Below are 21,470 nucleotides of genomic sequence, written 5' to 3' on the forward strand. Positions count from 1 at the left end.
AAACAAAACAAACAAAAAGACAAAAAGAACAAAAAAGAGGAAGAAAGAAAGAAAGAAAGAAAGAAAGAGAGAAAGAAAAAGGAAAAACTCCACAGGACCGGATTAAAATGTAAAGCACAAGAGAGTTTTTAATAATATTCAAACTTGAGTTTGGATTATGTGCCAACGCAGTAGGTGACAGAGGTGCAGCGCCCCCATCCCGGGGAAAGGACAAACCTTTAAAGGGGAAACGCCATAGTCAGGGGAGTGAGTCCTGCCGGCTTGGGATTGGATGAGGAATACATAGGATAAGGTAGTTTCTGAAACTATCAGTCAGTTTTTGGACGTAAAAACCCTAACAAAGAGCCATTAATAACTGACAAGGTGTCATCAAGGACAGGACGCCTCCAAAGTACATCTGGACCTTATTAAATTTTATGGTCCTGCTCCCTAGCTTCTATAAGTTGGCTATTTTCAGGGTATCTTTTCTAATTTTGCTATTGCTACACATTTCTGGAGCCAAGGTTAAGGCTGGGTCATTTACCAGGTGACCTTTAGGGAAAACAGAATCCCTGTAAAATTAAGGCTTAATTAAATCTTTAGTCTCACATTTCCCCACTCTGATTGGTTCCTAAGAGTTTCAAATATGGGAACGCTTTCAAGTTTCAAGATTCTTTCAAGCTCTGTTGTTTCTCTGGGTTCCTGTGGGAGAGACTGACATTGGGTTTGCATTACCATGAGCTGGATGGCCCCTAATCTTTCCTTTATGAACCTTAATAGTTCATTTAAAATGGAGGGCCTAAAAGTATTAAGATTAAAATTAAGATAATCTCTTTTTTTTCACATAGGGATTTTATTCTCCAGAACACGTTTCTAAGCGTTCTCATCTTTACAACAGTCTCCAAGTCCCTGTCCCCTACTTCACTGTTGAGAAGCATGGATGTCCCTGCACCTAGGACAGGGATTACAGGACTCTAGAGCTGTTCCCGACCCCCTAGCTCAGGCTAAATTAAGGCAATGATGAAATGAGGAGTGAACCCAACAGGGTGGAAGTTAAAAAATAACGACAGTTTGAATTTTGCAGGCAAATGGATGGAGCTAGAAAACATCACATTGAGTGAGGTAACCCAGACCCAGAAAGACAATTATCACATGCACTCACTCTTAAGTGGTTTTTAAACATAAAACAAAGAAAACCAGCCCACAAACCACAATCCCAGAGAACCTATACAACAATGAGGACCCTAAGAGAGACTTACATGGATCTAATCTACATGGGAAGTAGAAAAAGACAAGATCTCCTGAGTAAATTGGGAGCATGGGCACCTTGGGAGAGGGTTGAAGGGGAGGAGAAAGACGGAGGGGAGCAGAGAAAAATGTAGAGCTCAATAAAAATCAATAAAATTTTTTAAAAAATGCATATTCTTATAATTTGGTTTTGAGGTTTCCTACCCAACATCTTTTCTGTTTCTGTTTTGGTTTTCCTGTTTTAGACTTTTCTTCAACAGGAGCCTCAATCTTAGGAACAGTCTTCTTCAGTCAGGATGAGGGACTGTGGAATGGGACAGACCTGAAGTCCAGACCAGGGCTCTTGGCCAGCCCCCAACTATAAGATGATGAGTCTTTCCCCTGTGTAGGTGTGGTGCTGGGGATCAGTAATGGGCTTTGTGAACAATTAGCTAGTGCTAGTGGTTACCACAAATCTCCATCCCGGCACACCCCCGCCCCACCCCAGAGTCTAGGTTTCTGTGTAGCCCCGGCTCTCCTGGAATCCCCTTTTATTTTCCCCTCAAGAAAAGACTTTGGAATGGCTAATTTCTAGGCATCTCAAGTAGATTCCCCTCTTTTTGGACATTTGCCAAGCTCCTGATACTGTCCAGCAGTCCATGTTGTGAGTCCCAGTCTCCAGTCTGCATTCTGACTTTCCTTGCTCCCAACCAATTGCTTCCTGCTCTGAGGTCCCCTCAATAGGGTCAGAGGGACAAAGAGAAGGAAGGCCCCAAATAAGTTCCACAATCATCATACTCAGTGTCCCGTGGTGATATCACTGGGTTCCAGTGGTGAGCTTATTCCCACGGAGAGCATAGGCTAGGGCTGGCCCTGCAGTTAATATCCACTTGGTGGGTACAGGGACCTGGTTCTGCGTTCTTTCCTATGGGAATTAATTTGCTGTAAACCTGGACACCTCAGCCCTTGACCTGGCAATCAGCTCCCATCTGGCTGGCTCTCTCTTGGAAAGAGGGGAGGTCCTTTGCTCTCTGCGATCTATCTGTCTGTCCACGTAAGATCAGAGATTCCGTTTTCCTCCCTTTGGAAGCATTTATGGTGCTACTGGCAACAGAATACTTTGGGGTAGAAGAGGAGGTGACCGGGGAGTTACATTGTGCAGCATGCAGGACAGCTGCAGACCTTCAGTGGCAGAGCTGTGTGTTTCCCAGTGGGGTTCCTGGGACTGGGTATAGAAGAGCTACCTGGAGGATCCAGGGCAGCCTCGGGTGCTTTTGACAACTGCATTCATAAGCACACCCTTTTTTCACCGTGCCCCCGTGTTTTCCTATGATTTCGTTGTGGCAGGAAGAAAGGCTTAGCTTTGAGCTGACAAGATTCCAGGGAGCTGGTCTTGGATGTTCCAGTGTGTTTTTCTCTGGATACTGCAGTGGCTAATAATGCTTCAGTGTCAGGCTGGTGATCAGGTGTTCCTCACAGGGGGAACTCACTTTTGCAGATGAGCCTTGATTCATAATGAGGTGACACCTTGATAAACGCATTGTAAGATGAACACATCTTAAATTGAAAACAGATTGAATATGCCTAAGCTACTGCACATTGTTTCTTAGCAACACACCGCGCAGCAGAGTACCATTTTTTTCCTCGCGGTGATTATGTGGTTGACTGGGGGCTGTGGCTTGGATGCTCTGCCCGATGTCTGAAGTGTTTGTTCTATTGCTAATCCAGGAAAAGATGAAAATTTAAAATACGAAGCACAGTTCCTGATGTATACATATCGCTTTCTCTCCCAACTTAAAATCCCAATTCCGAAGCCTATCACCTACGTCTGTGTGTGTCTGGACTACCAGCAGCGCATTGGCCTTGTCTAGTTTTTCTCCAGCTTATTTCTAGGGAGATAGTTACTGTCTAAAACAGCCCTAGTGGTAAGAGAGCCAGGTCCAAGTGCGGGTCAGGTGGGAAAGGGGCAGGCAGGACAACAAAGCCCAGGGGACAACAGAATCACTGAACAGGGGGCCTACAGAGCCAGTGGGAACAGAGGAGCAGACAGTGGGAGGGGGCCAGAAGGAGAGGAGGACAGGGTCAGGGATGATGGGGGAACCTCTAAGTGGAAGAGCACAGGCTGATACCCCAGCAGGATTCCCATGGGGGAATCCTAGTTGGGGGCTTAGAGCGGGCAGCATGTGTTCCAGTGAGGCTCTGTGGCAGAGCTGGCCAGAGTAGGGTGTCTGAACTCTCTATAAGGGACTTGGGTGTCAGTTAGGTAAATCAAGTAAATTGTATCCAGCTGTTCCCTAGGGAGTAGACACCAAGATGAGGTCATATAAGGCAGTGGACTATATCTATCACCTAGAGAGGCTGGGACAACTGTGTGAAGGTCCATCTGAGACTGAGAGTGGATGCTGAGACAGGGTAAGTGACCGTGACCGTCCAGTGCAGCTTTGTATTATGCGTTAACAAATCCACCACCAGTTCCGCTCACCCAGCCCAGAGTGGTAAGCAGACACAAGCCACTGCTTTAACAACATTTACACTGCTACTTTCTGATTGTTCAAAACAGCAAATGATTTTGTTTTAAAGGGAAAAAGTCAATAAAAAAGCCACAGACTTGAAAAATAGAGTGAAGGAAAACTCCACCTACGAAATGTTTTAGAGCGTTTATTTTTTATTTTATTTTTCAAGACAAAGTTTTTCTGTAGCTTTGGTGCCTGTCCTGGAACTAGCTCTTGTAAATCAGGTAGGCTTTGAACTCTCAGAGCTCGCCTCTGCCTCCCACATGTTGAGATTAAAGGCGTGTGCTACCACTGTCCGGCTTATAGTGTTTATTAAACAGTTGGTAAAAATATTCATTCAGAGGCCAGGGAGGTATAGCTATAGCTTAGCTCAGGTATAGCTAAGGTGAACTCTTAGCTGGCATGTGCAGAAGAGTTCAGTTCTCAACACTGAAAAAGAGACTGTCGGAACTGCACAGAAGGTAAAGGAGCCCGGGGGAAGATAGGATGCATGGTAGTAATTGGCCGTTGTCTCTTCAGCTTCCCAGATATTGGCATTTCATTTTTTTTTTTTTTAGACCTTGTCTCACTGTCTCACTGTATCACTCTGGCTGCCTCTGCCTCCAGAGTCCTGGAGCTAAAAACCTGCTCCATCACTACTTGGCTGACATCGTTTTTATTCCTCTCTTCTGAAGGTAGATTTTGTTCTTAGTTGATTTAACTTAGTTATTGTCCTTTTTTTCCCCTCATAATTTCTTTCCTTGAATTTTTTTTGTTTATAAGATTTGTTCTCTTCAGTTACTGTATTTATTGTGTATGCGCATTCAGAGTCCAAGGACAACCTGCAGAGCAGAGGTCGGTTCTTTCCTTTGAGTTGGAAATTTGGCTTTGCTGTTGGATTGAAAATATGTGCTTTTTGCCCGGATTTGTCCTCTGTCGACTACTTTTCAGGTTTATTTAGACTTTCGTCAGGTAGAGTCGGCTGTCTTCACTGCTCTGTCACCTAAACTCAGTTTGCTCCTGGGCAGCTGGTGTTCAGGATCTTGCATGCTAGGTGCTTGTAGCATTTTGGAGCACTGAGACGATTCTACGTTCATGGTTTTTTTGCTGCTGCTGGAGTTTGAGACCAGAGTTATGTGTGCTCCGCAGTTGTCTTACTATGGAGCTACACTGACATTTTTTTTGCCTTTTCTTTTTGTATTTGTTGTACAAAATTATGGATTTTGTTTAGACATTTCTATACAAACATATAACGATTCTTTGGTCAGATTCACACCTCCTGTTTCTTCTTCCAGTCCCTTCTCTCTTTCTCAGATACCACTCCTTCTGTCCTGCCTTTTAAAAAGAAATATGATCTCTGTATGTGAGTAAAAATAATCTTCTTCCTTCTGAATCTGATGCATTTTTCTTATCCTTACGGTCTCTGATTCCAAACATTTTCCTGTAGGTGGCATGATCTGTATCTCTGTGAGAGCTTAATGAATGCTCTGTCATGTTTTCATATTCTACTTTCTTTACCTACTCCATAACTTGGCTATCACGGATAATAAGTTGATAAATGTGTGTGTGTGTGTGCTTGTGTGAGCTTTTATTCTACGATTTGGTTTCTCTGGGTATGTTCCCATATGGTATACTTGGCTCTTGTCGATACAAAAATATTTTTAACCACATTTGTTTGTTTATTGCGTGTGCATACGGATTCGCTCAAAAACACACAGGTGCCTGCACACAGTAATGCGGGAGTGTGTAGGTACCACAGTGCCCTCATAGAAGTTGTGTGTGGGGGCACTCCATCTTCTCCTTCCCTTATATGGGTTCTCGGGATGGCAGCCAGTACTTATACCGTCTCTCCAATTGACTGAAATCTTTTTTATTTGTTTTGTATTATGAGACAGTATTTCCGTTGTAATCTGCTGGCCTGGTCTGTCACCTGTGTACCCTGTCCCTTTAAGAGACAAGCTCCGCCCACTCCCAACTTCCCCCACCTTCTGCAGAGTCAAGCAGGTCCCTGGACTCCTGGACCTCCCGCCTCCTCTCCAGCCCTTTCTTGTCTGCCCCTCTTCTTGTGAGGAAACTTCTGCCTCTCTCCCTTCTCCTCCCTTCTCTCCTTCCCCTTTTTCTTTCCCCTTCATAACCCACTAAAAAAAAAACTCTACCCCTGCTTTCTCTTCGTGGTATCTGTCTGTCTCTCACCCGCCTCGGCCTCCCACCCGCCAAGGCTTTGGGTGGCCCGCCCTGCCCCTCGTGGCACCAACCTCGGCTCACACACCGTTTTATAAATGATAACGGTTTACCCTGTGCAGCTCTGAACCTCACTCTGTAGCCCACCGGCCTCAGCTTCGGGAGTGCTGGGATTAAAGGCGTGCGGACATCACTTCCTCGCAAAAGAAGAGGGTGAGGGCAAAGAGGAACTCAGGGAATCCAGGTAAAACCGTCTGCTGGAGGTGAATCAAGGCATAGCCCATTAGGGGAAAATGAATTTCGGTTGGATGATTCGTGAGAAAGTCCCTTTTAACATTTTCTATAACGGTTGAACTAAAAGGGAAGTTATGTGGAACTTTTCGTGGCCCCTGGAATGCCTGGAGGTTTAGAAAGTGGGGAATTTTGAAGCAGGTGATTAAAACCCTTTCTCACTGGTAAATACAGGAAGGGAAGTGGGGGGGGGGGGGGAGGAAGGCTTCCCTTGGCTTCCTTCAAGGATTATCACCTTTTGGCTGAGGAGGCTGAACATTCACTTGCTGAGGCGTGGGAGGTTATTATAAGAATGAATTCACAGGGTTTTTGAAAGCGAATGACTCAGGATCCTGTGCCAGTTTTCTTCACAGTACTGGCAATCATTTGGTGACGTGCTCAATTTTGGAGCTTGTTGTGTTTTTCCTAATTATTTTGATTGCAGTGCCCTAACACCTACCTTTTGTATTTAATTTTTTCCTTAACTACTGCCCACGGAGAATGGGGTAGTTCTTTACATTGCATTTACACCACTGACATTTTGTTGGTTAATGTTGAGGCGCACCCGAGTGCCTGGCTGCCTGCAGATTACTGGTTTGAGACCATTTACCGTGGTTCAGAGAGAAGAAATACAGGCCCAAAGGCTTATGCCCTGGTTTGAGATTTAGAGTAGTTGCAGCCAGAGCTGAGACTGTTCAAGAAATCGGATCTTTCCAGTTTTTGTTGGCAATAGATGATTTTCTCAGGACTGTCTTTTCTGTCCATAATTTTGACTACAATACACAATCAGTTTCGTTGGACTAGATCTGATGGTGCTGCGCAGGGTTTTCTATTTCTCCATTTTACCACAGGAGCCAGGGAGAATTCTTTTTTTTTTTTTGTTTTGTTTTGTTTGTTTTATTTTTTGAGACAGGGATTCTCTGTGTTGCTTTGGAGCCTGTCCTAAAACCAGCTCTTGTAGACCAGGCTGGCATTGAACTCGCAGAGATCTGCCTGTCTCTGCCTCCCTAGTACTGGGATTAAATGCATGCTTCATCACTGCCCAGCACCAAAAGAATTCTTGATCCACGAAGGTCTTTAAAAATGGCAATGCATTTGACTTTTTTGATCCAAATGGAAGATTTCAAGGTCCCTTCAATAGCTGGATACATTTGCTATGAGTAAAAGAATTACAGACAGTTTGTCCACCAAACAATTCCATTAAATCATTTGGTCAGTTTTCATTTACTCTTTGGGGGATTGGGAGCAATCCTTGTGTGTGTGAATGCAATAGCAATACAAAGGTTTAAATGGTAGGATGGCAGCAGTGTGTGCCTATGATATTTGATGGAGTTGCAGCAGGGCTTACAGGGAGGAAAAATGTTTTTTTAAAGTCAGAGTTTTAAAGCATTAATAATTTAAATGATATCCGAAGTATTTAGTCACTCTCTCCGTTTCCCCTAACCAGATAAGACAAGTAGTTTGTCCTGTATAAGATGTTTTGCTTGCTGCTCTGTCTCTACATAGGTGGATTATTGGAGGACAATTTAGGAGCCCCAGAAGGGTTATAGTAATTCAAGTTTTGTAATTCAACTAACAACTAATGTTAGTATAGTAGTGGTAAAAATCGCAGAATCAAAGATTTGACCCGAAAGACTGAATTGAAGTGACATTCCCCTGAGAGCAACTGGGCAACACAGAGAGGTCAGAAAGTCCTTCTAGGGAATCAGGAAAAACCATCTAGGTTTAGTGGGGAACCCCACTGAGTCCATGGAGCCCCGAGAAAAAAATTTAGTTTAGAGGTGTCTTTCAAGAGACACCCAGAATAATGCGGGTCGGCTCTCCATAGGACTGTGTTTCTGATTCAAATCTGTTGTAGCAGCTTAAAGCGGTAGCAACCTGGCCAGTGGAGTGACTCAGCTATAAAGGCACTTGTGGCCAAGCCTGACAACCTGAGTTTGATGCCCAGAATTCACCGTGGGGGGAGAGAGAACAGACTCTCTGCCCCCTGTAGTGCGCCATAACGGGAGTGAGTGCACCCCCGCCCCGCCAACACATACACAAATGTCAAAAAATAAAGTGGTAAGCCCTGATTTTGTTCAATACTTATTGACAGGAGTGGAAACAGCCAAGCTCTGCTCTGATTTGGTCGTGCTAAGGGAACGCTGGGAGAATAACTGCGAAGAGAATTTCAGGAGCCTGGACAGCAGTGAATCCCGCAGCAGCTCCAAAGTAGTAGGGTAAGGAGGTGTCTAGGCAGCAGCTACCAGCGAGGGACTGGGGCCCCTTGACCCGCGATGGCTTCATCTGCTCTTAGGTGTCTCAACTGTTTCCTTCATAAGAGTCTGGAAAAGTTCATGGTTTCTTCATCCTTTGCTTTAGTAAGACCCATCCCAAACAATCAAACACACCCAATGTATCAGTTCTAAAAACCAAGTAAACAGGTAAAGCCAAAACCAAAATAAAACAAAGAACCCAAAACAACAGCCAAAAAAAAAAAAAAAAAAAAAACCACCCAGGAAACATATTTCAAACAAACATAAAAACAAACAAATTTTTAACAGTTTTCCCAAGTTTACATTTGACCTTTCATATTTGCAGTTGACTTTTCATAATGATTGTTCAAATGTTTTTTTTTTCTTTTTTGGGGTGGTTAGGTTAAAAAAAAAGTCTTTAATCATAAAGGGTTTATTTTTCCTCACAAATACATTAAAAGTAAATTAAAATACACATAAACATGGTATTTACACAAATTGGAAATCAGAGGACAGTTGTAAAGCCTGAGCCAGGGGCTAAGGACCAGGGGCACTGGCAGGATGGCTGGTCAGCTGTGGCTCTAGGGGTCCTTAGTCACCTCCGTATGGCAGGTAGAGCAGAGGGACAGAGGCTGCAGCTCCAGTCTGATGGCAGCGGTACTGGCAAACTGTGGCAGCAAGGCCCCTCTCCAGGTGGTTTCTTCAGGTCACAGGGGCTAATGGGACAGCACAGCTGACGGGATCAGAGTGCCTAGGGCAGAGTGAGTGAAGTGCTGTCCTCTGTTCTGGAGGACAAGGGTGACACCAATGCTGGCAGCAGTGCCTTGGGAACTGTGGCCTTGGGTACTGGGGGTGGGAGGTTTCAAATTGGAGAGCTATGAATCCAGGTGATTCAGATGCCAAGGCTGCTTTGGTTTCGACACTGAATGTCCTAGCTGTGTGTGGCCTATCTTCTCCATGAGGTGCAGGAGAAGGAAGCACCTGAGTCTCTGTGATAACTGGGAAAGTGCTTGTTTGTTGGATGCTTGGTACCTCCTAAGGATGACATCTGGGCAGCTGTATGAGGAAACCAGGTCTTTAACATCCCTTCCACTTGCAGCAAAATTCCTAGACAACGTTCTCCCATCTGAAACTTTCATCAAACACCCACTCTATGCTGGATCTGGTCCATGGCCGCACTCTGCTAGAAGTTGCTCAATCCTCTGTCGAAGTGGCCCATTTTTAGTCCATTCAGTAGATCTGTGAGGGGCCATATGGACCCTTGGAGTTCTTTACACTTTTGAGCAAGAAGCAGGTCTCCCTCTGTGATACATCCCTGGGTGTGTAGACAAGTCTCCAGTTCACTGTCTCTTGATCTTTTGATCTTAAATCCTCACCGTACCAGATGAGATGCTATATGTTTGTTGGTTACCAGAAACCCTGGGTCGCTGTCTGCAGCCCACAGAACCTGGGCTGGGCTGAGCCCCTCCCCTTTGCCCGACAGAGTCTGGCCAGATCGAGCTCCTGGGCGCTCTTGCCTTCCCTCTCATTATCAGAGGGGAAGCTAAAGTCCCTGTTCACAGTGCACGTGGAAAAGAGGAGGAGGAGTAAGGAGAATGCTAGATGGAGAATCCATGGGTCCAGGAGCAGAGGCTGGAGTGGGATCACAACAGAGAAGGGGCTCACGTAGTCGCAAAGATCAGAACCCCCAACTGAAAGCCAAGAGGGAGTCTGCAATAAGAGTCAAAGGATTGGAAAAGGTACCCGGAGACTGGGGCGTTCCCAACAGGGTAACATTCTCCCCACCTGCCCTGTTCTCAGCAGGAATAAGAAAAAACATGCTTTTCCACCCCCATTCAAAATCCAGCCCGTCGGCCCAGGCAGAGCTCCTGACCCCACATAGCATTTCTCACCTTGGGTTCAGAGTGAATGCCCGACATTACACCTTCCCCTCCGTCTGCTGTTCAAAGCTGTTTCCTTCCAGACCTCATAGTGACACTACAGACCTGAAAAGCCACCCATATGGCTCATCTGTGCACCAAAACCCACCTAAGGTCCCTATCTGTTTAAGTGTTTTCTAGCAAGGAAAGGCGCACACGATCTCCATGTAAAATAAATTAGTACAGTTTGTAGATTTGGAAGCTTGGACGCGGTTTTGGGTGCACAGATTTTGGAGGGGTATATAAAACAAATGTCCTTTATGGGTTTTCTCAGAGCATTCACAACCAGTTTATTTCTACGAGTGTGTTAGAACAAAGGCAGAACTGGAGGGCTGCGCGATTATTCTAAGAAGCCTAGACCTGTTAGAAATCCAGTGACTTAATGCCGGTCTGATAGCGTCCGTGCTGACACTGTATCTGTAACTTCAAATACTTGGATCTGATCGGATATACCTAGCAAGCAATTGTGTAATTTCTTGGTTATGTTTTTCACAGTGATTCTGTTTATTCGTCATATACACACCTGCTTGAAACACTTGAAAATCAGGTTTACAAATGCTTAGTTTGGTGTGGGAGATTTTGTCAAGTTGCTGTAATTAACATTTGTTTGATTGTTTTTCTCCGTGTGTTCGTGTGTATGTGTGTGCGTGTGGTACAGTGTTTGTGTGGAAGTCATAAGACAACTGTGGGACTTGGTTTTCTTCCCCTGCTTGTGATTTCAGTAACTGAACTCAGCAAGGAAGTTCCTTATCTCCTGAGTCCAGTATTTGGGGTTTTGTTTTATTTGTTTGTTTTTTGTGCTGGAAATTGGGACCAAGCTCTCTCCGAGCTAGGCAAGACAGCTGAACTACACAGAATTTGTATTTGATATGTGTGCCGAACTGGGGCTCCGGATCGAGAGACAGAATACAGAAGTTCAAGGGCAACGCGGTTTAAAAGCCCTTTTTGTTATCGGAACACGCTGCAAATGGGAAGTATTAATGCTGTCCTTGAACGGGTACATCAAAACTGCATATGCTCTTCTATAGTCGCCGTGAATCATTTGGAAGCCATACAAAATTTTACAGGGAAGGAAACTGTCTTTCAGGCCACTGAGTGAGTAAAGGCTGCTACAGACAAAACACTAAAGCCTTTTAGGAAAATTCAGAGAGACAGTCAGCTGCGGCACAGCTAGTGAAAGACGAGTGAGCAGTTTCTCAGGACTCAAAAACACTTGCAACTTAGGGCTACAAAGAAACAAAGCTAAGGGATCTCCCTGGTGTGTGTGGAAATCTGATTCTGAGTGAAACGCTCTGTAAACAATGCATTTTATTAGTCAGTGCCAAAAAACACTGACAAATTAAGTTAGAACATTGGCGTTATTAGACAGAGTAATACAATTGTGACTCTTGTATTGTGTTCATTTTATTTCTAAGGATATTGAGAAAAATGCTTGTTTTCGTTTAGTTCTTGTTAAATCAAATGATCTTTGGTGGTTTTAGGTATTATATAGGAACCAAATAAGAACATGCTGTTTATAGTTTAAATATATATACACGTATACAGTTATATGTGTTATGTTTCTATATTAAGTGACTTTTACTTCGGAGAGGGGGCTGAGGAGAACAATCCTTACCCTTAAGGTCAACTGCTCCCTACCAAGGTAGAGTTACCAGCAGTGTCATTGATCTTCCTGAGCACGGACCTTCTATTCTTGCAAGAGTTACATGTTTATCGTTTCCAGCCCATTTTAGAAAATGTTGCTCAAGGAGGCATCAGGGGTTATCATCAGGTGTGTTGGCTCGAACGAATAGGAAACATCCCTGGTGACAAGCGGCTTTTTCAGGTAGGCCCTTTGGGGAGGGGAGCATCCTAGCGACATTCTCGGTCTTCTCCAGGGTAGCCTCCTGGCTCCAGTGTTCTTCTTCGGAACCCTTTGCAGTGAGATTTAGCCCGGTCTCCTGGGCAGTCTTGCAGGCTCAGGCTGTTACACTTCCCAGTCTTATCTGTAAATTTCAGTGGCACTTGCGGGTGCCACTCCTGTTGGTAATTCAGGACACGTGTGTCAGGACTGTCCAGTGCATAGGGGCATCCGGCTTCACTCTCCAAAGCACTCTACACTGCAGCGCTTGGAGCTCTGGGCTCCCCGTTGATACCCAGTGCCGGGAGAGTAGGGCACACAGGTGCCATCCGAGTCCCCTCAGGTAGTGGTTGGTGACCGTCATCTATGGGGCTAGAGCAGACAGACAGCTTACCACTGATGACTTTTTGACTCTATCTGGATGCAAATACACTGTGTGGTACTCTAATTGTTCTAACTAAATACACCCTATACTTTTTCTTTTTCTTTGTGGTGCTGGGCCAAACAACCTGAACCTGTCTGGGTGTTAGGCAGCCACCTACTAGTGAGCTGTGTCTAAGTCTTCCATACTTTTTGTTTTTCAAATTTCACGTCTATATTTCAGAAAACCTACTTAAAACAAGACTATAACAAATAGAATATACTTCTAATGTTGAATATATAAATTATTATAGTTGTAATCTGAACACTGATACTTTTATTCTTTTTTGGGGGTATAGAGTTTATTTAGTGGGCTATGTAGATGGAACGGAAGGGGAAGAGAGAGAGAGAGAGGCAGAAGCAACCTCTCCAGAAGTGAAAGAGGAGGGAGAGAGGGAGGGAGGGAGGGAAGAAGGGAGAGAAGGAGGGAGGGAGGAAGGGAGGGAGAGGGAGAGAAAGAGAGAGAGAGAGAGAGAGAGAGAGAGAGAGAGCGCGAGCGCAGGAGCGCAGGAGAAGTGAGATTCACAACTCTAAGCACACCCTTCTCTGCTCTGGAGCAGTTTATGGATGAGTTTTTCCCAGCACAAACAGAAGTGGCTGCTTTCAGAAGACTTTCTGCAGACAGCGACAAGCGCTCTAGGGACTTCCAGTCAGCGGCTGCTGCCAGGTCTTCCATGCTGGCTTCCCTTTTCAGTGACCGCTCTGTTTTTGGGCCAGTCCTTGAACTTTGCAGGAATCCCTCTTGGGTGATAGCATCTCAGAGCTCGCCTCATAGTTTCATAGTTCGCGTCTGGCTTGTTCCTATGCTTTCCCCAGAGCTTCCAGACAGCCTTTGAGTGCACAAGGTTTACTATGCCCTTTTCTCTCTGAGTCCATTTAATATACCTGGGGCAACTCCCACAGAGAGGTTGCGTTTCCTTTCCTTCTCTGACTTTCTTCTTGATTCCTAGCTCAGGAGACCCATTGGAAACTGGTGACTGTAGGATTTTTGGGTTTGCGTCCAACTTTTATCTTTTCCATTGGTTCGGCTATCTGGTGAAGTGGGAATAGGTGAGTCATCCATTGGTTCAGACTGTTCCAACGACACCTTCACGAAGTGTCTGTAATGCCGTCTGGATAAACTCTGGAGGGACAAACACTTCCTCAGGACCTTTGAATCCCTCAAGCAGGTAGGAGATTCCATATGAAGCAGGGCTTCAGCAGCTTCACTTGTTTTATCCATACAGTGCATTACTGCTATGAACTGAAGCTCCCACTGTTTCCCAACCGTCTTCTCAACTCTTGTTCTTCTGAGGCATCCTGCATCGTGTAAGTCTCACCGTCATGCACCAGAACCCGGGCAGCCTACCCGTGCTCTAATCGCACTGGGGACTGACTCCACAATTACACCTGGATAGTTCACCTCTCTCTTGATTTTCTACTCTATTGCTAGAAAGTTCCAGAGCAGAACCTCCACTGTCAGCCAGTGCCGATGTCATCGTTTAATCCCTGAGGAAGTTTCAAATCAGTGCAACGTAATTAGAGCTCATAGATGACGCCAGGATTATAGGGTTCATTTTCATGGTTTAATTCGATAGAGATGGAGTAGATTAGACATCCAGAAGTCCAGTCTTCTAAAGATGATAAACCAGAGGGTAATTTGAATGTTAAGCAGTCTCAGCAGTCTTCATTGCTTTCACAACTTGTCAAGAGCTAAATCTTCCCCAGAACTACTTCTCTCCCCCCACGTCTCCTTCCGCTTCCCCTCAGGGAGCTGCGGGCCAAGGGCGGGCAGCCAAGGGGCCTCCCTGGGCAGGCCACCTCAAGCGAGGTGCTCTCCACCTCTGGACGAGACAAACCGCGCTGCAATGCTCAGCGCTGCGCCCACCCGGCACACCGCACCAAGGATCCCCAACCGCTGAGGTGATGGAAGCAACACCGGTTTCCATACTTTTATTTCAGAAAGTGTTCAGTACAGCTGTAGATATGATATAGTATCGAGGTAAAGGTACTTTCTGGCAAGCGTAAGGATCTCCAAGTTCCACTCCCTGATCCGCAAGGTGGAAGGAGAGAATCGAATTCTACAAATCTTCTCTGACCTCGACATTGGTGCTTGCACATTGTTTTTGTTTTTTCTCACTTTTTTGTTTGTTTGTTTATTTTTTGAGACAGGGTTTCTTTGTAGCTTTGGGGCCTGTCCTGGAACTAGCTCTTGTAGACCAGGCTGGCCTTGAACTCACAGAGATCTGCCAGCCTCTGCCTCCCGAGTGCTGGGATTAAAGGCGTGTGCCATCATCACCCCCCCCCCACGTTAAACAAATAAAAGAGTACTACTCTTTAAACAAATAAATACATATATAAAAGAGTACTACTATTAAAAAATGTGCAATTAGAGCGCGTGTGCTTCTGCGCATGCATAGTGGAAATCGTCACGAAATAACTAAATAGTGAAGAAAATCATTGCCTACAAGATTTTTCTTTCTTTCTTTTCTTTTTGGCTTTTTGAGACAGGGTTTCTCTGAAGCTTTGAATATTGTCCTGGAACTAGCTCTTGTAGATTGGCTGGCCTCTAATTCACAGAGATCCAACTGCCTCTGCCTCCCAAGTGCTGGGATTAAAGGCTTGAGCCACCACCGCCCTTTGGGCAGATTTTTTAAAGCCTCCTTTGTCCTGTGGGAGCAGTTTGGGTTCAGGTTCTGAGACGGGAAGGGGCTTTAGTGTAAAGAGATGATTTGTCCTGAACACCAGATGGATTTCACACAAGCGGCTGGATCTGATTAGCTCCAACCGTCTTTATTTATTAAAAAAAAATTTTTTTTTGGTATGGTCCCCAGGTAAAATTCTTTATACAGTCCAGGCAGTCATGTTAGAACAGCAAACACAGATTTTATGAAGAAATGAGATTCTAACATTACATGCTGGATCAATGGGTCTCCTCAGACAAAACCTGAATGGAGTCACTTCAGTAGCCTTTAAAGACAGAGCAGAGCGGAGGAAAGCCTGGTCCCAGTTCTCAGTTTCTGGAACACGGTGCTTTCCTCCCCGCTGCCGCTGTTCCTTCTCCTCCTCTTCTTTGTTTGTATTTTTTTTTGTTGTTGTTATTTGGTTCTTGTTTTGTTTTTGTTCCCCCCTTTTTCTTAAATTGTTTTTATCGAGCTATATATTTTTCTCAATTCTCCTCCCTTCCCCTCCCTTCCCTTTCAACTCTCCCATGATCCCTAGGCTCCCAATGTATTCAGGAGATCTTGTCTTTTTATACTTCCCATGTAGATTAGATTCATGTATGCCTCTCTTAGTGTCCTTATTGCTGTCTAGGTTTTCTGGGATTGTGAACTGTAGGCTGGTTTTTCTTTGCTTATGTCTAAAAGCCACTTATGAGTAAGAACCTTTATTCAAACATTGAAAACAAGCATATTTTTCCATACTAAAGACCCATCCTCCAACGTTAACCTCTGGTAAAAACAAATATGTAGAAATGTTTTTTCCCCCAACTTTCACATCAAAACATCTTTAAAGCAAAAACAACACTTATCATTTAGCTAGCCAGTCTTTACAAAACTTAAAAGGTGATTGTCAGCCCCGTTCAATTGTATTTACAGAAATGGGAGTGATCTGCCTTTAATTCAGTCAGCACTGAATCAGGACAGTTTCTGGGGGGTCTGAACTGACAGCTGGCACCCCAGACAGGAAACCTGAGAAGCATCAGTTCCCAAAGAATTTTAGGGGAAGATATTATGGGGTTTCCAAAATGAACACATCTCTCCCATGTATAATTGACAAAAATCAATATTATGAGAGAAAAGGGAGTGTGCAGGTCACATGGTCCCAGCAGTATTGTGCGCTGATCCTCAGTCCACTGGTCCCTACCAAGTGAGACTGTCCCCATGGGCTTTTGCCTTCTCAGGTGGTGTGTTAGAGACAAGTGCTCATATTGGTCCAAAACTAGGCCTCACCTCTTCAGTATCATTTTCCTAGTTTCAGAGGTACAGAGTCTCTCAGGGTCGTGGATGGATGTGTCTATGCAAGATAAGCTAGCAAAGGGAGTAGTGCCACCACATGCCAGGCAAACAGCCATGCAAATACAAAGGATCGTCTCCGGGCTACCTGGTGGAGCCTCAGCTGTGATAGCTAGACCGTCACAGTCCTTAGGGTAGAGGAGGTATTAAATTAAAAAGGGGGGAGCTGTGAATAAAGAATGGTTATTTTTCATAACAAGGCAGGCATGCTGGAGTTAAATTTGTGGAGCTAGTTAAGCCTGGGAGAAGCCGTTCCTCAGCCTGCTGCCCCCAGCTTCGTTGTGAATATAGAAACTAGGGCTCAGTGGAGTTAGATTCTCAGAACTCTGTGGAAGGAGAAAGCCAAATCCTCAAGTTGTCCTTTGATCTACACGCTCCCCTTGTGGCGCGCACATGCTGGGACACATGCATGTTGTAACAAGTACATGCTGCTAACCACACACACCGTGACACACACTGTCACACTCATGCTGCTGTGGCACCTGTTGGTAGTTGCACACGTGCTGTGGCATGAATACCCAGTGGATCTTTTATACTGTGCATGTCATGGCACACTAGTTAAAAAATAAAGAGAATAGAAACTAGGAACTGAGGTCGATCTGAATGAGGAGCGGGGTGCAGCATTCTCCCAGCAGGAGCACGATCCCCTCCACACTGACCTACAGAAAATCAGCAGTACAGCTTTTCTGGTGTTTTGACTGAAAAATTTCTGCACCCTGATAAACCTCTCTGCCAAGGCAATAATTCGAATCAGACCAAATCTAACTAAATTAGAAAAAGCCCAGGTTTAATGAAAACTAATCCTCCCAGGTGACTCTCCAGCCCCCCAGAGAGGAGATGGGGAAGGAAGATGGGAAAACTGCTGTTTGTTCTCTGGGGAACAATTTAAATACCCGGTGGGAGCTGTCACAGTCGAGCATCTCTGAGGAGAGGGCAGTGTTTCGCGGGTTTTCTCAGAGGTGGAATAGGATTGAGGCAACTCCCAGGGGAGGGGGCTTGGGATGGAACTTCCCCCGCAAACATTCCAGACTCTTTGGGTATAAGGATGCCAGGGGCTGGGGTGAAACCTGAGCCCAAACACTGACATTATGGAATTTTCTAATGATCTTTGCATATCATGATACTTGAATGCTAGTGATAAAATTTTTAGGAATATAGTTTGTGGAAAATAAAATTAGCCTCAGTGTTTTCCTTATAACAGCTTATGTCTGTATGGAACAATTAGCTCTCTTTTGTGGTGCCTGGGTGGCAGTCAGCTGCTTCCAGTAGCTTCTTCCCAGCCACCTGCTGCAAGAAAAGTGTTGTAGCGGAGAGAGCGTGACAGCAAGCTTCATACACTCTGAGTAGTGTTTGGCCACAAACATTGATGCTGCCACTCTGAGTGAAGAATGGAAGGGTTGTGGGCTTAGATTCTGGGGTAGGAATAGCTAACAAGGTTTCCATCAAGCAGACTGTCCTCTCCTCTGCTGGTTGCTGAGTAAGGGTAATTCCTATTAGAGACACAGGCAGAAGGCACAGATCTCTTTGAGGTTGAGTTTTAAATGCTAATTGGAATTTTTGTTTGTTTTGTTTGAGACACGCATCTCTCACTGTCCTGGAACTCGCCTTGTAGGCCAGGCCACCTGCCTCTGCCTCTCAAAGGTGTTCTTGGTGATTATAAAAGAAAGGAATTATAAAATGACAAAGAAAAGATAGCTCGTGAATTGATCGAAACTCTACTGCAGCATCTAACAAAACTTGCCAACCTGGGGAAAAGAGAATGCCCTCCAGTATTCTCTAAGAAAGACCTTAAAGGAGAGAGACTGGATGCCACTGAGGTGCAGCCCCAGTGAACGCAAGCCTTCAGGAAGCTCTGACCCTAGCTCCTGTAGCCGATGGCCTCAGAGATTCCGCTAGCTTCTGTGTGAGATGCAGTTTGTTAGCGTGGAAACTGCAGTCTCACGCTAGCCTCAGGTTCTGTGTATAATGGTGGTGAAGGAAAAAAAAAAATACTGCTGGGCTCCCAGCATGAGCTTGGATGGAGTAACTCCGAGCGCGGGTAGAGGGCCAGCCTGCCTGACTCTCTCAGATGCAAGAGTAACAGTGTTTCTGAAGAAGTAGTGCGCAACAGGAAAGAAAGCAAAGCTGTCAGTCTGAGAAGGCAAGACGGAGAAAACGTCTCAAAGGAAAGTCTCGTGAAGATTTTATAATTATTTTAAGCAGGCCATACAAATTACTCACTAGAGTTCCTTTTTTAAAAAATATTTTATTAACTTATATAATTTATTATTGTGCGTGTTCTACTTCCATGGTGGGCACTGGATCAAGCTCAGATTGCTGGGCTTTTTTGCAGCAGGCGATTTTGCCCATCTCATGGGCCCCAGGAGTTCAGTTTTAAACACCCAGTGCACAGTGCTCCTTTCAGCATGAGGAACAAGCCTTAGGCAGAAAGGGGACATTTTCTCCAGGTTTTTTTCTTCGTCTCTGTGGATTTCCTTTCCTTTGGTTGTTGGATCGGGAATTTATATTGGAAGGCATATGATAGCCTCCATCAGCACAGTACCTTTGATGAAGAATTGGATCAAACTTGCTCTCACATAACAAGGTGTTTGGTTGGAAGTGTCACCCCAGCCCCTGGCATCCTTATACCCAAAGAGTCTGGAATGTTTGGGTGGACATTCCATCCCAAGCCCTCTCCCCTGGGAGTTGCCCTCAGTCCAGACTCCACTTCTGAGAAAGCTCACCAAAGGATGACCCCTCCTCAGAGATGCTCAAGACCACTCCCACAGGGTATTTAAATTGTACCCCAGAGAACAAACATGGGAGTGCTGGTATCCATTAAACCTGGGGACTTTTTAAAATTAGGTTTGATTTGATCTGATTCGGAATACTGCGTCAACGGAGAGGTTTATTGGGGAGCAGAAACTTTTCACAAGGATTTATGGCTAACTGAAGAGCTATCGTGATCCCTGGGTGCCTGTACCACTTGTGTTTACCTGTTCATAGATACAGTGTTCCTAATTTAGTAAGAAGAGAGAACAGACACTAAAATTATGACCTATAATTATATCTATGGGATCAATCAGTGAGCCCGAGACGGACGACAGCTAAGCATTTGGCAGTAAATTTTCTGTGGATATTAGATATAAACATTATAAATAATTTTAATATACTAGTAATGATATTTGCAGTATTTAAAAATTATTTACAACCTTAATTAGGTTAAAATAATTTATATTTGAAAAGAATAAGTAACACTGCTATTAAATCACTACTTTCAGGGATTTGCCTAAAGGGAATATTGTAAAGGGAATATTGAGGCCTTATAATTGCATTACCTTGTAGAAAATAAAATGTATTTAATTTAAATGGATGCTGTCCGTGTGTAAAGAGCACTTAACTCTATGCCAATTGTTATTAAGTAATGAGTACCAAGCTACAAGGACAAACCTCACTGTGTGATGTGCAGAATGAGGACTCCCCGGCTCCGATCTTGCTGTCAGGTCATTAGCCAGTTCCTCAGTTTTCTTCTGTCTTGTGTTCTTCATCATTCTCGATTGTTAGATTTAATCTCATTGTTTGGGTTTAATTTTTATGTGTTCTTGAAATCGACTTTATTGTAAGCAAATCTGTGCTTACTTTAAAAGACTGGAAACAGAAAAAGAGAAATCTTTGCCAAATCAAAACAAAACAAAGCAAAACACACACACACACACACACACACACACACACACACACACACACAAAATCAAACCCAGGACCAAAAGCAACCAAGATTCAGCATCTTGTTTCTTTATTGTCGTGCACTGGCTCTGAAAAACCTTACATTTGAAGACAGATAAGGGGACTGCGCGATGGCTTGGTGGAGGAGGCAGCCTCTTCCGGAGCGGAGCCTAGCGCTGCTGTGCTCCTGCACCTGCTCGCAGACGCACACAGTCAACACTGCTGCTTACCGTCATGTTTAAAAGACTGCAGATGGACATGCTAAGGTTTGGGCTCAGATCAGTTCTCCAAAAATAGGGAAGACGAATTTTTTTTTTTTTGGTCTCAAGAAAGCCAGTGAGGGGAGTTCAATGCTGGGGAAGCCTGAAACTAGACTTTTCCTGGAGCTGACGCAATGAAACTCCGTTGTTAAGTGTGTGCTGGAGCATGCTGTAAGCACTGTGGACGCAAGTTTGAGCCATTTTTAAGTCTGTTTGGATTACAAGAGACCCCATCTCTCAAAATTAAAAAAGAATATAAAAAAGAGGAGGCAAAGATCTGTTCCTGATCTTGCTTACTATGCCTTTGCCCACATCTGACATGCAGGAAGAATTTGTTTGTTTGTACCAATATTTGATGATTTACTAATTTTGTGCACACTAGCTACTATGTCTTCTCATGTGATACGGGTTTACTCTTTTGCGGGCTCCTCCCCTGCACTCTGGTTCCCACACGGAGTTATCCTGGCAGTCCGTCATATGCCCATCCCAGAGCTCTGCAGCATACTCACCCAGCTACCTTTAAATCCCATGCTTTTCATCGACTTTTTTTGCTTGAACAGGCAACGAAGCAAGGACATTATTATCTATCTTTAAATTTTCAAAAATCCTTTGACAGTTTCCTACATTTATATAAAGAATTTTGGTCGTTTTCACTCCCAGTCCCTTCTCTCCAGTTAAAACCCTTATCAACAAGCCCCCCTTCTATTTTTATGTCTTCTTTTCTGTGTGACCCACTGAGTTTAATTAGAGTTTCTTGCTGGAGCACGGGTAGGAGGTAATTTACTGGTGCATTGGCCACTCATCAGTGACTACATCACTGAAGAAAATGACACCCTCCTCCCCCATCAACCATTAGCTGTGAATAGTCCCTCAGGGAAAGGTCTGGCCTCTTGGACCCCTCTCCCATCCATGATTAAATGTAGACAGGCCCAATCTTGTGCAGGTTTTGTG

General features: G+C 44.6%; 2 pseudogenes; both read right to left on the minus strand.

Moving 5' to 3' along the window:
• Positions 1-8,920: 8,920 nt before the first annotated feature.
• On the minus strand, positions 8,921-10,007 carry LOC125416415 (circadian-associated transcriptional repressor pseudogene; annotated as a pseudogene).
• Positions 10,008-12,153: 2,146 nt separating this feature from the next.
• On the minus strand, positions 12,154-14,040 carry LOC125416414 (ETS-related transcription factor Elf-2 pseudogene; annotated as a pseudogene).
• Between the last annotated feature and the right edge of the window lie 7,430 nt (positions 14,041-21,470).

The sequence above is a fragment of the Myodes glareolus genome, chromosome 1 (assembly GCF_982192425.1).
Source record: "Myodes glareolus chromosome 1, mMyoGla1.1, whole genome shotgun sequence".
Classification (NCBI taxonomy): Eukaryota; Metazoa; Chordata; class Mammalia; order Rodentia; family Cricetidae; genus Myodes; species Myodes glareolus.